General features: G+C 40.2%; 1 protein-coding gene across 1 annotated transcript in view; it reads left to right on the plus strand.

The window, feature by feature from the left end:
• pex5la (peroxisomal biogenesis factor 5-like a) overlaps positions 1-14,268 on the plus strand; it is a 94,869-nt gene that overhangs the window by 15,908 nt on the left and 64,693 nt on the right. The window lies entirely within an intron of this gene.

Raw genomic sequence — 14,268 nt, forward strand, 5'->3', positions numbered from 1 at the left:
GGTCAAATGCTTAAGATTTGACAGGATCATTCAAAAGTGAGCATGGCTTAGCAAATGCAGAGCAGTACAATGTGTAATATCAGAGGCGTCACTCGTAGTCATGAACCTACAGAGAATTATGACCTGACTCTGCAGCTCCCCTCTGTTTTACGGAGCTTTATAGCGAGTTGTAGCTCATTGTTTAGCCGTCCAGCAGCAACTTTACTGTTTTGGTTCACTCTCACCATAGCAGGCAGCCGTTTTCAGAGAGAAAGCTCCAAAAACCCACTGTACACTACCTGCTCAGCACCAAACAGCAAACAAACACAGCAATTAGCTGGTTAACATAGTGGAGCATTTAGCAGCTAAAGAGCCAGATTTTTCACTCAGGAGTTGGTGGGGACCAAAAACAGAGCAAAAAGAGAGTGAATATTGGACTAACATTCACCAGGTGGACAGAAACACAATTCCAAATGAATGATAATGTTGCTCTGTAACTGCTGAATATGTAAATAAGCAACTGTTTGCTAGCAAGTGGCCAAAAAAATTGTTAATGCAGATTTAACCATTAGTTAACTGACCCTTAATGTTATGTCATCGCTAACCTAAATGTTTGCATTAGCACAATTCTGCAGTGGTTGAATCAAATCTGATGTAGGATTTAGGGTTTATTAATGAAGTTACTCTGATCAAAACCAAACTGCCGAAAGAACTGTAGATTCTAAAAAGTTCTTAAATGACAGGATCATTTTACCTGAATCTGCTGATTTTGTGGAGAGCTTTTCCTGAAAAGAAGCAGCCTGCTACCATCCTGCAGTGCAGGAAAATGACGAGGCTCATGCATGTAAGCCAAACAGGGCCGAAAAAAAGTGCACTTATGTGGAAGTCTATGGATGGAAATAAACTTGCGGTAAAGATAATAAATCATGATTCTCTTCAGTTTACACACTTCTATTTTTGGTCGGCTGAAAACTCTGCTGTGATTCATCTCAGGGGAGGATTACCTTTGACAATCATCCAATAATATATAGACATTAACATACTGTATCACAGGGTTATTTGTGAATACATGTTAAATGTATTTTTTAAATGAATGTAAGAAAAATTCAGGCAATAAAGTTCATTCAGAGTTGAGACCTTATTAAAAAGGACTTATCTTGTTCCAGCGTACAAAAGATAAGCGAGCTGTTGAGATAAGAGTTGCATGTCTGTGGTACTTAAAGCATACCAGCAGCCAGGCTTGGTGCTATTGTTATGTTCCCAGCTCCACTTGAAAGAAATCTATACAGTCCAATGAAAAGGTCATAGAAAAGACTTGGGCTCAATTGGGTGCAGTCAGGCAGAGAAAGATGGTTCAACTCAAGAAATTCAAAATTACTTCCCCAAACTGACCTGACTGTACATCTACTCCAAGTGGTCTTTAAGCTCCACTTCTTCTCACAGGGGAATACTTTAAAATATTTCAGTTGCAACCTTATTTAAAAGTTAAAACAATGACCACATCATGCTGTACGGGTGCTCCTATCACATCATTGTCATCTTAACTCATGAAGAAGCATTTTCAACCTTGAGCAAAACCTCTCAAGAGCGTAACCTTTCTACTTTCAACATTTCTCTACCTACTTGTCTCCCTCACCTCGCCCAACCTCAAGAATGCTATCGCGTCAATTAAAGCTTATCCTCCAGCTATCATATACCCGAGGGTAGTTAGACTGCCTGCCACAGCAAAGGTCAGTCACAGCCTTAACAACGGGGCAGAGAGAAATAAAGACAGATAGAAAAGACAGAGTGTTGTTGTTGGGAATGACAGGCAGATCTGACACAAAACAGCAGGTCAGACTATTACTAGTTACCGTTGTACAACGGTTTGTGAAAAGACGACTGAGACTTGGTTTTGTCTATTTTTAAAAGATTATAGCACATATTGTACCAACTGTTTTGAAACAGCTTTAACAACTTGTCTTCTTGCGGATCTGAGTAAAGTTAAATATGGACAACAAAATACATTGTTAGTCTATGCACTCGGTTTAGATACAAACACAACATGATTAGGGTTTGTGTTAAGGTTAGGGAATGATGTGCGGTCATGGTTAAAATATACTAACATTGAAAGTCGGTTGGAAACAGGAAATGATCAGTGATCTCCTTTGTTAAAGTCAGATGTTTTGTTGAACCATCTATCCACCCTAACCTCCTCTCTCTGAAGACTTTATTGTTCCGTAATGTCACACCTCTCCCTCCTCTGCTCCTGACGGACAAGAGTCATACTTACTACTTCCACTCGAGAGCTTTAAGTGAACGTAAACATATGTTGTTTTGGGGAATTAGTTGAGATGACGGATGCTCTTGTTTTTCATGAGAAGACAGTCTGAGTTCAGTCAAGGTTTGGGTGAGAGTTTTGGCTAAATAAGAAAAGCAGCAGTGTAATATTAATCGGCTCAGAAAACAACTTCGCTTTATAATTCTCATTATCAATGAATCTGCCAACAGTGGTGAAAGAAATATTCAGATTTCAGATTCAGATAAAAGTAGCAATACCTCACGGTAACATAACTACACGTCAAGCATTCAAAATCTTACTGAAGTAGAAGCACAGTAGTATTCGTAGTAAAATATAGTTCCAGTATTAAAAGTTAACATATGACCCCTGTCAGTGTGGTATTTTATGTTGTGGCTGATAAAAGTAAAGCTAATTTTAACTTATTTAGTTTTATTTAAAGCAATGCATCATATCTCATAAGCTGATCATATATTTTATATGTAAAACACTGATCTTAAAAGTAACCAGCAACCATAGCTCTCAAATAAATTACAGAGCAAAAAATACAGTATTTCCCTCTGAAATATAGTGAAGTAGAAGTGTGAAGTATAAAATGCATACTCAAGTACAGATAGCTCAAAATTGTACAGAAGTACAGCACTTGTGTAAACGTAGATAGTTACTTTCCACCACTGTCTTTTTTCAATTAATTGATTAATTGTGATCTATAGAATCCTGAGAAAAAGTCCCAAAGATATTTTCTGCACAGATCCTACAACATGTAAGAAGGCAAACCATCCCTATAATAACAAATTCCATGCAAAGATGTTGCTCATCATCTGCATGATAGACTGTTGTGAATGTTCAGTATATTGTAAAGTCTCATTAGCAACTCAGAGGTATCCAGAAAGATATGCATAATATAAAAAGACCAGCAGGTTCCAGCACCATCAACCCTGTTACAGCAGTATTATTACATAGCATCATCTCTTTCTTTTTTTTGCAAATGTAAATCAGTCTATTGTGCACAACAGAGGAAGTGTTCATGCTTTGAAGAGCGAGATAATGCGTGGTATTTCCACCACGCTGTTGGCAGCCTGTTTTATGGCCAGAAGCTTTAACTCCAATAACAGGGAGTATAAGAGAAAAATCATATATTGGAACTATCAGAGACGAGATGGTTGCCTCTTCACAGCATGTTCATTATTACAGTTGGTTCCTCTCTGCATTCATTTGCTACACAAAGTTTTCAAAAGGCAGCCAGAGACAGCGGACATGGAAACTCTCCAGTCTGGCAGAGGGTATGAGATGGTAATAACAAACTAAGCTGTGTGACGTGATTACGTGTGCCTCACAGCCCCTTGTGTAATCAGCACCGCTGCCCACATCTAATCTTGCATGAAGAGCACCCACACTGCCCCACCCCACCCCAACACACATACACACACACACACACACCGTACCATCAGCCCTTTCTAGATGACCAGTAAAGAAATTGTCCTTTGATGATGAACTCCTCAGCCTGGTGATTTGCACTGGAAGTCTGACATTTACATGACCAAAGCTACAACAGCAGCAACTGTCCCTCATCAGGAAAAACAGCTCAAGTCTACTTGAGTAAGTCAACATGACAAAATCATCATGCTTAATTTCATCCATATTGATGAGGGCAGCTCTTTAGACTGATTGGTTGGTCATATGATGTTTGCAAAGGCAGATCAAGCAGGTCTCAGGACTGGGGCTGATGATGTAATGGCAGGCACCAATGACTCGATGACAAATAAAAAAACTGAAAAGAGCTGCTTCAGTCGTCAGTTTTAAAAACTAGGAGGCTAAATTGGCCACACACCCAGAAACTATTGTGAAATCTGAAATCCCGATCGATGTCGGGCATGAAGCCAACCTCTGCTCCAAACTTGTGGATGTTATGCTGAGGAATCCCTGCCCTCTGCAGATATCAGTTTCAGATGCAGAAAACACACTCCTCACTGCGATATCATTCACCCAAGCACCTAATGATTAAAGATTACCAAGTGTTTGGTTAAAGGACATCCATTGAAATTAACATTAATGCTTCTGTCATGTTCCTCCTTTGCTCTACTCTGTGGATTTTACTGCACAAGCACATCCTGGCATAATCTGGCATGAAAGGGCATCTGTTGATGTGGGACTGTATGTGTGTTTGCCAGAGGGTGAGATTACAATAGATTAGCCTAATTACATGTGATGCTAATGGGCTGCCTTGCGCTTATTCATTGTTTGATGATGAATGAAACTATAGCGCTATCTTGGCTTGCTGGTGTGACTGGCTGCTGCTTGTTTTTAAAAGGCGTTAGTGTCAAAGAGAAAGGTCTCGAGGGGAAAAAACAAAAAGGCACACTGTGTCTAAATCTGCTTGAAGAGCTGTCAAGACAACAGCAAATGAAACCTAGCGAGCCAGTGTGCAGAGAATTAGAAATAACGGGCAATAAAGCTGCCGTCAGTATCTCACCTTGCACAGCTGCTCTGCATGAATAGCCACGGTCTCCTGAAAAAAATCTGTTTTTGTGATGTTCAGCTTAGTGCTAGCAGTCATATCAGGACATCAGTCTTCTTCCGATAAAGGGCTCAGGGGGAAAATCCAGCCTGGTCTGAGTTTTGCCAAAGATAGAAGACGTAACACTGGCACTGCTTTTTGATGCCTCCTTTACTTCGAATAAATGGCATTGGGCCACGCTGACCCTTGCTTTGAGTTTGATTTACTGTCACATTTCAAGAGGGATTACTGCTGAATTTAATCTAAAAAAAGTCAAACACCAAGACTCAACCGTGACACATCACCTCCATGTTTTGGTGAAATTTCCTGAAAAGACTAATATTCGTGGCCGTGCGTTGCCCCGCATGTTAGTCAGTGATGTCTTGCCATGTTGAGTTAGATGGCATCCTGGCTCCATTGAGATCAATGGTAGCGAAGAAAGCATTTATCTTCTGACGGATTCCTTGTGATTGTGGTGGAAGGGTAATGAGCTGCCTGTGGGCGTCTCTCTCTCTTTCTGTCTTTGTCACAGTTTCTCTTTATCACACACACACACACACACACACACACACACACACACACACACACACACACACACACACAGGTGCACCAGCACTAATCTGCACACACCTCCCCACCCTCAAACACACACACACACACACACACACACACAGACATATTGAAAGAGAAGAAAATCTTGTCCATTGTAAAGCATTTCCACAATAGAGAACCATCTATAACAGCTGGCAGTTCCCATTTAAGGCACGCTCCTCTCTATGGGTCATACTTGGTGTGATAAATTTGTACTGTTACAATGTGATGATCACAATGGAGCCATTAGATGGTTGACTGCACCCTTTCTCAAAATGAAATGACTTTGTATGCCTTGCAGGTACAGTGTCATTCCAAGAAAAGTCCTCAAATTCACTCACTTCATTGTTCCCAGAGAAACAAACTATAAAGTGACAAAAGTCCTGAAATCTTCCACTTGGAGAGGATGTGAGGTCATCTGCTTCACTCAGCTGAATAACTCGCATCGTCTGGACTCACTGAACTTGTCCAGTGAATGCTTTTAAAACATCAGCAACCACAAATGATTTGCTAAGTGCATGATTGCTGCTTAATGGTCCCCCTGGATGTGCCTTTACATTAAAGGGAAACTTCGGTATTTTTCAACCTGGACCCTATTTTCCCATCTGTTGTGTCTAAGAGACTAATGGGGACAACAATTTTTGAAACTGGTCCAGTACCGAGCAAGAGCGCTTCAGCAAACAGCCATGAAACAGACTGCAAAGTAATTTGACGGGGCATAAGTATCTGACAACATTATGGAAAGGACCATACAGTTATGCAAACTTAAAGTTTCCCTTTAGGTTTACGTAATGTTTTAGGCTTTGGCTTCTTCTAGTCCTCCCATCAAAACTCATATTCAGAGGAACTGAGCATAGTGCTGTGAGCGAAATGGCCTTGCTTCCTTGTTTCACAGTCACTGCCAGCCCACATAACTAATTCTGATGCCCAAAAATATATAACACAGCTAAAATACAAAACCCTGTCTGACAGGAGCATTCAAAAACATGTAATTCATGACTTTATTGAAGTAGAATAAGGGTTTTTTCTCCAGTGGAAATTATCTCTCTATATATCAAGTGTGTAATGTGTGTTTGTGTGTTGCAGAGTGAGAAAGAAAAATGTGAGGAAGACAGAAAATATAAAAAAGAAGATAGAGAAGCCGAGGTTGGCAGTCTGAGGTGTAATTCTGCCTTGTGTTCTGTGGTTTACCTAATAGCTTTTTGAAATGTTTGCTTAATCACTTGGATCTGTATTCGTACTGGACATCCAAAAAGCTTCCTGGCTTAGTTTTACTGATAACAGTATCAGCCCAAATAGGCGCTAGTCCAAATAGTGTTCTTTAGACAAAATGCCTGAGTGGAACAAACTGTCCGTTCATTTTAGAAAGTACAGCTTCTTAGAATTCATGGAAATGTCACCACATGATATTAAGAAGGGATTTTTTAAGTCACTAAATTTTCTTTTGCAGAAATTTGGAAAAGAAAAACTCATGGAAATCATCAGAATCGTACCATATTAGTCCAATAAAAGCACATCATGATGGAGCCAATCCTCCAACAGCCAATTGCTCTACCACGGCTGTCTTATCCTCAAGTCGTCACATCTTTTATATGATATGTAAATGGATGCATCTAGATGCATCTACAGAGCATTCATTTCCTCTCACAGCATGGGTGAGCATCCTCAAACAATAAGCCATTACTGGCAGCCTATCTTGTTTGCGCAGCAGGACCTCGATATATTCCAGTGAAGGACCGGTGAACAAGAGGCAGGCTGGGTGACAGCAGGGAGGTGGGGCTGGGTGTCAAGGCCTTTTATAGGGGCAGTGTGACAGGTAATCAGGGTGGGGATGGGCATGTGTAACATCGTTTCAGGAGACCTACACTTGACCTAGGATTGTACAAGGATATGATTAGTTAAAAAATAAATATTTAACGTTTTGTCTTCTATAGTATTTATCAACCATTTGTAGAAGTACACAAAATGCATCTTATTTGTCACATTCTGCAGCTCTAATGGAGAGCTTAGGAGATTGATTTTTGGATGTCTGTCAGCCTGTTAGGACACATATCCCATCAAACGAGAGTTACCCAGCCTATGTGATGGAAATAAATCAATGAGATTTTAACTGGTATGTTAGAAAATGTCTAGGATGGATTGGGTTAGAAATTGGTCATGATCAGCAGGCTGGGAGTTTGTTGTGGTGCTGATGCTTGCACATAATGACCCATCCCTTCCTCCTCATCCTCCTCCTCCTCCTCCTCCTACTCCCAACAATTCTCTATTCCTGTGGCTGCTGTTTTCAAAGGCTTTAATTGGCCAAAGTCACTCAAGGTAACAAGAGCCTCATGGGCCTGTGTCTGGGCAACCTGATTACTCTGTGTATGTGTGTGCGCATGTGAGTGCACCAGTTGGGTAGAGGTATCACCACAGGGGCACTGAAGTCACCAAGGATGACATGAAATTGCTTACGGTGGTAAAATGACTTAAATAAGCCAGTGTTTTGCCTTGATTAAAATTTTGTGTCACTACAGGAGTTCTGGTAAAGAAAACTGATGTTGGGTAAAATCCTGATTGAAATACACAGAATGAGAACCCAATTTGTGGTAACAGATGTCCATCAAGGAAAAAAATTACCCTTGGATGGCCAACAGCGACGTCTTTTGACTACTGAATGTTTATGAGGCTCCGTCATTTCTTCTGTCTCCTTCTCTCCATAAATAGCTCACAGTCTATTTCAGTACCATAGATACGTGAGACACAACAGACAAATGAGTGGGCCTGGATTGAATTGCAGGTATCCAAATGATAAATGGCAATTTTCTGGTTTAAGTCAACTTATTAAAAGGTTGCCTTGTAAATAGCTCTCTGCTTTGAAGTTGCATATATGGTCAGTTTTTGGGTTTTTTTTTCTGCTGTCCATTTGTCAGATTTAATTCCCAGTGGTGTACTGTACTTAACAACGTCTCCGTTATGTAATTGAAAGGCAGCTGGACCTGCATCCCTTGGTGTAGACGGATAATTAAATCAAAACACATCTTGATGGACTTTGATAGTAATGCACGAGGAGACAGAAAGCCATGTTTTGCAATCAAAGCACCCAGATGCAGACAACAGCTCAGTATGTGCAATGGCTCCTTACAAGGCACAACGTTAAACTCATCTTCAGAGAAAAAGACAGCACAGCCGCCCGGATCTAGGACAGTAGGAGGCTCGAAGTGAGACACGGGTCTGCAGTGAGAATGTAATGCCATTTTCCAGGCAGCTGCTAGTAATCAGGTTACTGTACGCTCCTGCTCAATGCACAGAGGGGATCCTCCTCCTTTTACTGCCATCCCTCATCATTAGCAGCTGCAGGCCAAGCTGCAAGTAGTGACACAGCTATAGTGTAAGTAATGACTTGTGCTGGCTTTGCAAGAGGGGGCTCAGTGTCCTCTTTCTCCATAGTTTTTTTCTTAATGGGCAGGTAATGGGGAAAGAGGAAATTGGCCACTGGGGCCTGGTGAGGGCTTTTGTTCTGCCAGGATATGAGGAGTTATCAAAGGGAAAGGCAGAGGGAGAGTTAAGCCTGAGGGTGAGTGTTACCGCCCAGCCGCCATTACCTGCCTTTCGTCCTTCAATCCTGCTCTCTCTCTCCCTCTTGCCATCATGGCCACCCCTATTAGTTCTAAAAGTCACTCTCAGATGTGTATGAGTGATATCTGGAAGAAAAGGAGATAAGCCAGATTTTGTGTTGGACTGTTTTGAGCTATTGCACAATGTCTAATGTGCTGTGAATGAGCATTATATTCATGTAGGCCTATGATGAATTTGCAACAGCGAATAGGGTGTATCATGCACATTTCCAGATCTTTATTTCTATTCTGGGCCTCTACTAGAATATCTTTGCATGATTTACAGTTCAAGAAACTCTTTATTTATCTTATAGTGATCTTTTACGCAGGCCCTTGGTCCAGCCTCTGTGTGAAACAAAGTTCTTGTCTCTTTAAGGGCCCCCTCCTGATGAGCCCACATAATTAAAGTGTTTTAAATGAACGTATCTTTCATGCTGCAAAATGTTCATTCTGAATGTATTTGCTAAACATTTACTGAAATCGTATTTGTTTTCCCTGCAACATTCACTCATAGTAATACAATATTCACTTGTAGAAACCAAAATGTGATTAACAGTTTTATGGTTATGTTTTGGTTTTTAAAGCAGTTAAGATTTGTTTTCTAAATCTAACCACATGCAGGATTTAGGATGCAAACTCTGGTCTCCGGTGTCACAGTCCCTTGTATACTCACCATCCACCACAAGCCACTAAACAAATCCAGGCAGCAATTACTTTTTCCAAAAACACATCTGGGAGAACAAATTAGTAGAAACATACCGCAATTTCTAGTAGACAGGCTCACAAATAATTCTAAATTTAAAATAGAAATAATCATTGCTATGTCTAAGATAAAAAAATATTTAAATGAACACATGGGAAAGTCTAGAAAGTCAGTTGAAATTTGTACCCCGTGTTGTAGTTCAGTGATCTGAAATTGACAATAAGTCAGCAGTGCTCTGTTCTCCCCTCACTCCTCTTCCTCATAGGTTAATTATAGCCAGAGATGTGCAGCAGCATTTCAGCAGCAGAGAAGACAAGGCACTCTTACAAGACTAAAATGTCAGCTTCTTTTATTGGCTTCCAGCTGGTGGTTCTGCTGCCGTTGGAGAAATTACAACCCCGCGTTCAGTGCTCATAGAAACCCTGCAGATACTACTGGGCACCGATAATGGGAAATGGGCGAGTTTGGGTCAGGTAATGGGAGATGGGGTCAAGCTGCTGTATTTAAAATATGCCTCACTATCAAATCACATGGATTCATATTTTTCTTTTGGTTTCTAGTTTCCTGGCAGAAACCAGGGTGAAGAGTAGTTTAATGTCAACCTGAATTAATTTCCTTATTTGTCAGCTTTGAATATCAATGTCCTTTGTCTCAAATCAGACAGATAAGTTTCTCTCTATTATAACTGAATTTGGGAATCCAAATTCTCTACTCAAGACAGAAGAAGAGAAATCTCACAACCCTAGGTTTAGGAAAATGGGCCTGCAAAGTTTGCTGATCGAAGTTTACAGTTCAGCTGGGAAAAACTGCGGAGGTGCATGAAGATTGTGGTTGACCCAGATTTACATGTACACTATGTAACTATGTAACGGCATATTACTGAGAAATCAATACTCGACAAATCTTTCCTTGATAAACACATTATACTGTAGGTCAAAAATACAACAGACCCTTGAAATAATCAATACTTGTCTAAACTATTGCTTAATGCCACATTAAAAAACATGAAAACAACACACCTGCAAGGTGTTCGGAGCAGTTGTGTAGTTTAAAATAAAACTAGCCGACACTGCATATCATTAGTCTTAGCCGACAGAGTGCACCGAGGAGCAAATTCACATGAGGAATTGCTGAATTGTTGGTATTTCACGGGTTCGCCACCTCCTTCAGTAGCTCACAGATGGCTTATGTGTTCGGAGTGCTGGTAGCTACTGTACAAAGAATGATTAAGGAGAGAACTGACTCACTGTTATTTGTTTCACAATGGAAATAGAGACAGCGCTTCATTTACTGTTATGTCAAGCCTTGCTGCCAGGTCGTTTGGGCTTCTGGGGCATGAACAATAAACTCAATGTAATAACACTGAGCTTATGTGCCCTACAATATAGAAAGCTTTCATTTAGCATTGATGTTATGCAGGGGAAGTAATACACTTTTTATAAAATGTAATTTTTGTTTCCCCCATGATCTGGTTTGTAGGGGTACTTTTGCCATTTCCCGATGAAAATTTACTTAAGATACTATATATTGAAATTCCTTTGCATTCCAAGGTAGCAAATACTGTAAGTACGTAGTTTGTGGCACTAAACTTGTTCTTCTTTCCTACTGCTTAATACTGGCAAGAGGTCTTTCAGGAGAACATTTAGAGTGGATTTTCTCTCTCTGTTGCCAATTAACACATCTATCTCCAGTTGATTATTAACCTTTTTCCTATTTTGGAGTTGTAGGTCAATGGTTAGTGAGGGCTAAACCTCTTCTGCCAAGATTTTGTTTTCCATTTGGTAACCTTCAATTACAATTTTACAGGTACTTCATTGACTTTAAATGGCATTTTCCCCATCATCCTCCTTCAATATCTGACCCTTTTCGCGGGTGTTACAAATGAGGCAGTCAGGGTATCTTTGGCCTTGACCACAAGCATGAACATACTGATGACCGAATGTGCACTGCATGAGGCTGCAGCACTAGTGGCAAAGTAAGGTCAGGATGAAAAACATTAGAGTGAAGGGTCCAGATGCCAGCAGGCAGCAAAGCAGAGGATAAATTAGCTTTGTTTCATAAAGAACAAACAGTAAACCTGTACAGCTAGATGTCTCATGTTGCACAGCTGTTTGAGTTATGCCAGCAAGAAGGGAGGACTCCTCAAGGACCGATCTGAGGTGAATGAAAAGGCTCCATTTCTCATTTGACTATAGGAAATGTGATCTTTTGTTGTTGCAAGAGGCTTGGAATTTGTTTCCTGAATAACACACGTTTTGTCTGGCATCTAGAGGAGCAAAATATTCCTCTCATTACATGCTCAACATTGCAGCTCTAATGACAAGTTACCATTCTCTCAAGTCTAAATTAATGAACTTGTCAATCAAAAGAGGCAGCAGTCCATATTTGTAAACTGTCTCTAATGTGTCATATGATGCTTTTAAAATCTCAAAATCAAGTCAATAGTTTTGTATTGTTAGAATGAAGAAAAAAGGTTTTTGGGGAAAAATCAAAAACGCTACTTTTTGTCTCAGCCGGCTGGAAGGCTTGTTTGATTGACATTAGCTGGCAGGCTACTGGTGTTACACTACTGAACTGAGGAAAAGTAAACAAACTGCTGTAGCTACAAGTCATGGACAGACAGTGTGTCGCTAGCAGGGACTTTGAAGAACAATGACCAAAACAGCATCTGACCGGACTGAAGTGACATTTGCAGCTATGTTTACATGCTGTTCAATGTGCCGCTAAGCAGCTAATAAGCTACCTAGCATCCTAACTGACATTAGTGGGGAACTTCTCCCTGGAAAATGTTTGCTGGGTGACTCGTTCAAAAAGCTAACGTGCAGGACATGTTTGTTCATGTTTGTAACTCAAATGAGAGGGAGATTTTAGCAGGAAAGCTAATGTGGGTTGTTGCTCAGAATCTGTGGCTCTTGTGTTATGTAGCAAGATGCTATCAGGCTCAGTGTGACCATCTGCTCTGTTGCTTTTTGCAAGATTTGATTTGCTGTATTAAAATAAGGACTCATATAAGCAGATGATGGCACATTAGGACAAGTGATTTACAGAGCTGATATTCTGTAGTAGACACAAAAAAAGGCAGTTTAATTTCAGTTAGGAAAATAACAACAGGGACGCTGAGGAGTTGTGAATTTCTGAAGCCAATGTCAAGGTGACACCTAATTGAAATTCAAGATTTTAAAGGGGACCCATTATGCTTTTCCTTATTTTCAGTTATATATATAATTTTACAATGTCACAATGTCGGATGTTCATATTAAACATGGCCGAAGTGTCAAATAATGAGGTAAACGTATGTAGAATTATCCCCTGTAAGCAAAAAGTACCAGCTTCAGAATGTTCTGAATGCTCAGTTTCCAATGGAGCTTGTGATGGATTTCTTTATATGGTCATCTGCTCCATGCACATCATCGTCACTGTGGCTGTTTCTGCTTGTACTGTTCCTCCCTGCATTTTTTCTAACTGATCCACTGAACAAAGAGTTCCAAATATCTCCATATGTCATTGTTTCAATCAGTTTTTAATGCCGCTAAGGAGGCTCTGCTAATTCTGTGAGGAGCACATTTAATTTCCTGTAAATTCTTCTCAATAAAAGTCTCCTGTTATTCAGTCATTTAAAAGCTTTTAATTTGAAGCAGTAAAGCAGGAAATGTTGAGTTTGCATCATCGGTAACTTAACACAACTCTGACACGGCTGCCCCTCAGCAGCTTCCAAAAAGCTGACAGGAGCTAAGATTGCCTGTTAGAGACAGAGGCTAAACTGGGGGGCTGCATAAAGGGCCAGTATAAGATAAATAAAAGTTAAATAAAAGAGTTTTTTGAACTGTACAAATAATGCAAAGCTACTCTGATGGAGTCCAAAAATAAAAATACAGAGCTGGAAATTAGCATAATAGGTTCCCTTTAAGTGTACTGTATCTCTAATGATTAACTGGGTATGCACGGTTGATTTGCTTGTTTGTTGACTATATGGTCAAGGCCATTCACATGAAAGCCTGTTTCCTGTCCTTGATGCTGTCATGACCATAACGAACCATCATTTCTGTGGGTTCTCACAAAATGGGATGATCAGCGCTGAGAGATGGACTTCACTTTAAAGCTTTCCAATTCAATCTCACTCCTCCGTCAGCAGTCATGAGGAGACAGAATCAATCTGTTCCTGCTAAGACAAGTGGAAGCCAAAACAAAGCTTATTATTTGGTGCTGTGGTACCTTATGGTGGAGCTGTCTCCAGAGGGTACATTATAGCTTTAGGGGAAGAGAGGAAAGAAGAGCATGTTGAGAGAATGGTAAACACAGCATAGTTCAACTTACAGTCCTCTGAGAGGGTGCAAGAGCACGTTAACACAGGCTTGTAAATGTGAATAGCATGACACTTATGCAAGTGTTCAATTAGTAAGATAAGAGCAAACAGAAATGCAACTCGAGCATGGCGCCAAAGCCATATGGACTCTAGAAATGTGTCTAAAGATGTTGCTATTATTAAATACTAAAAGGAAGGATGATAATTTATACCAGACATTGATTGTTTGCTCTTGAAAAACGACATCAAAAGTGACAAAATGCACATTTATTTGACAGTTTAATTAGTTTTAAATCCCATTATCTTTTCTATACATGCCCC

Source organism: Thunnus maccoyii, chromosome 7 (assembly GCF_910596095.1).
Source record: "Thunnus maccoyii chromosome 7, fThuMac1.1, whole genome shotgun sequence".
Taxonomy (NCBI): Eukaryota; Metazoa; Chordata; class Actinopteri; order Scombriformes; family Scombridae; genus Thunnus; species Thunnus maccoyii.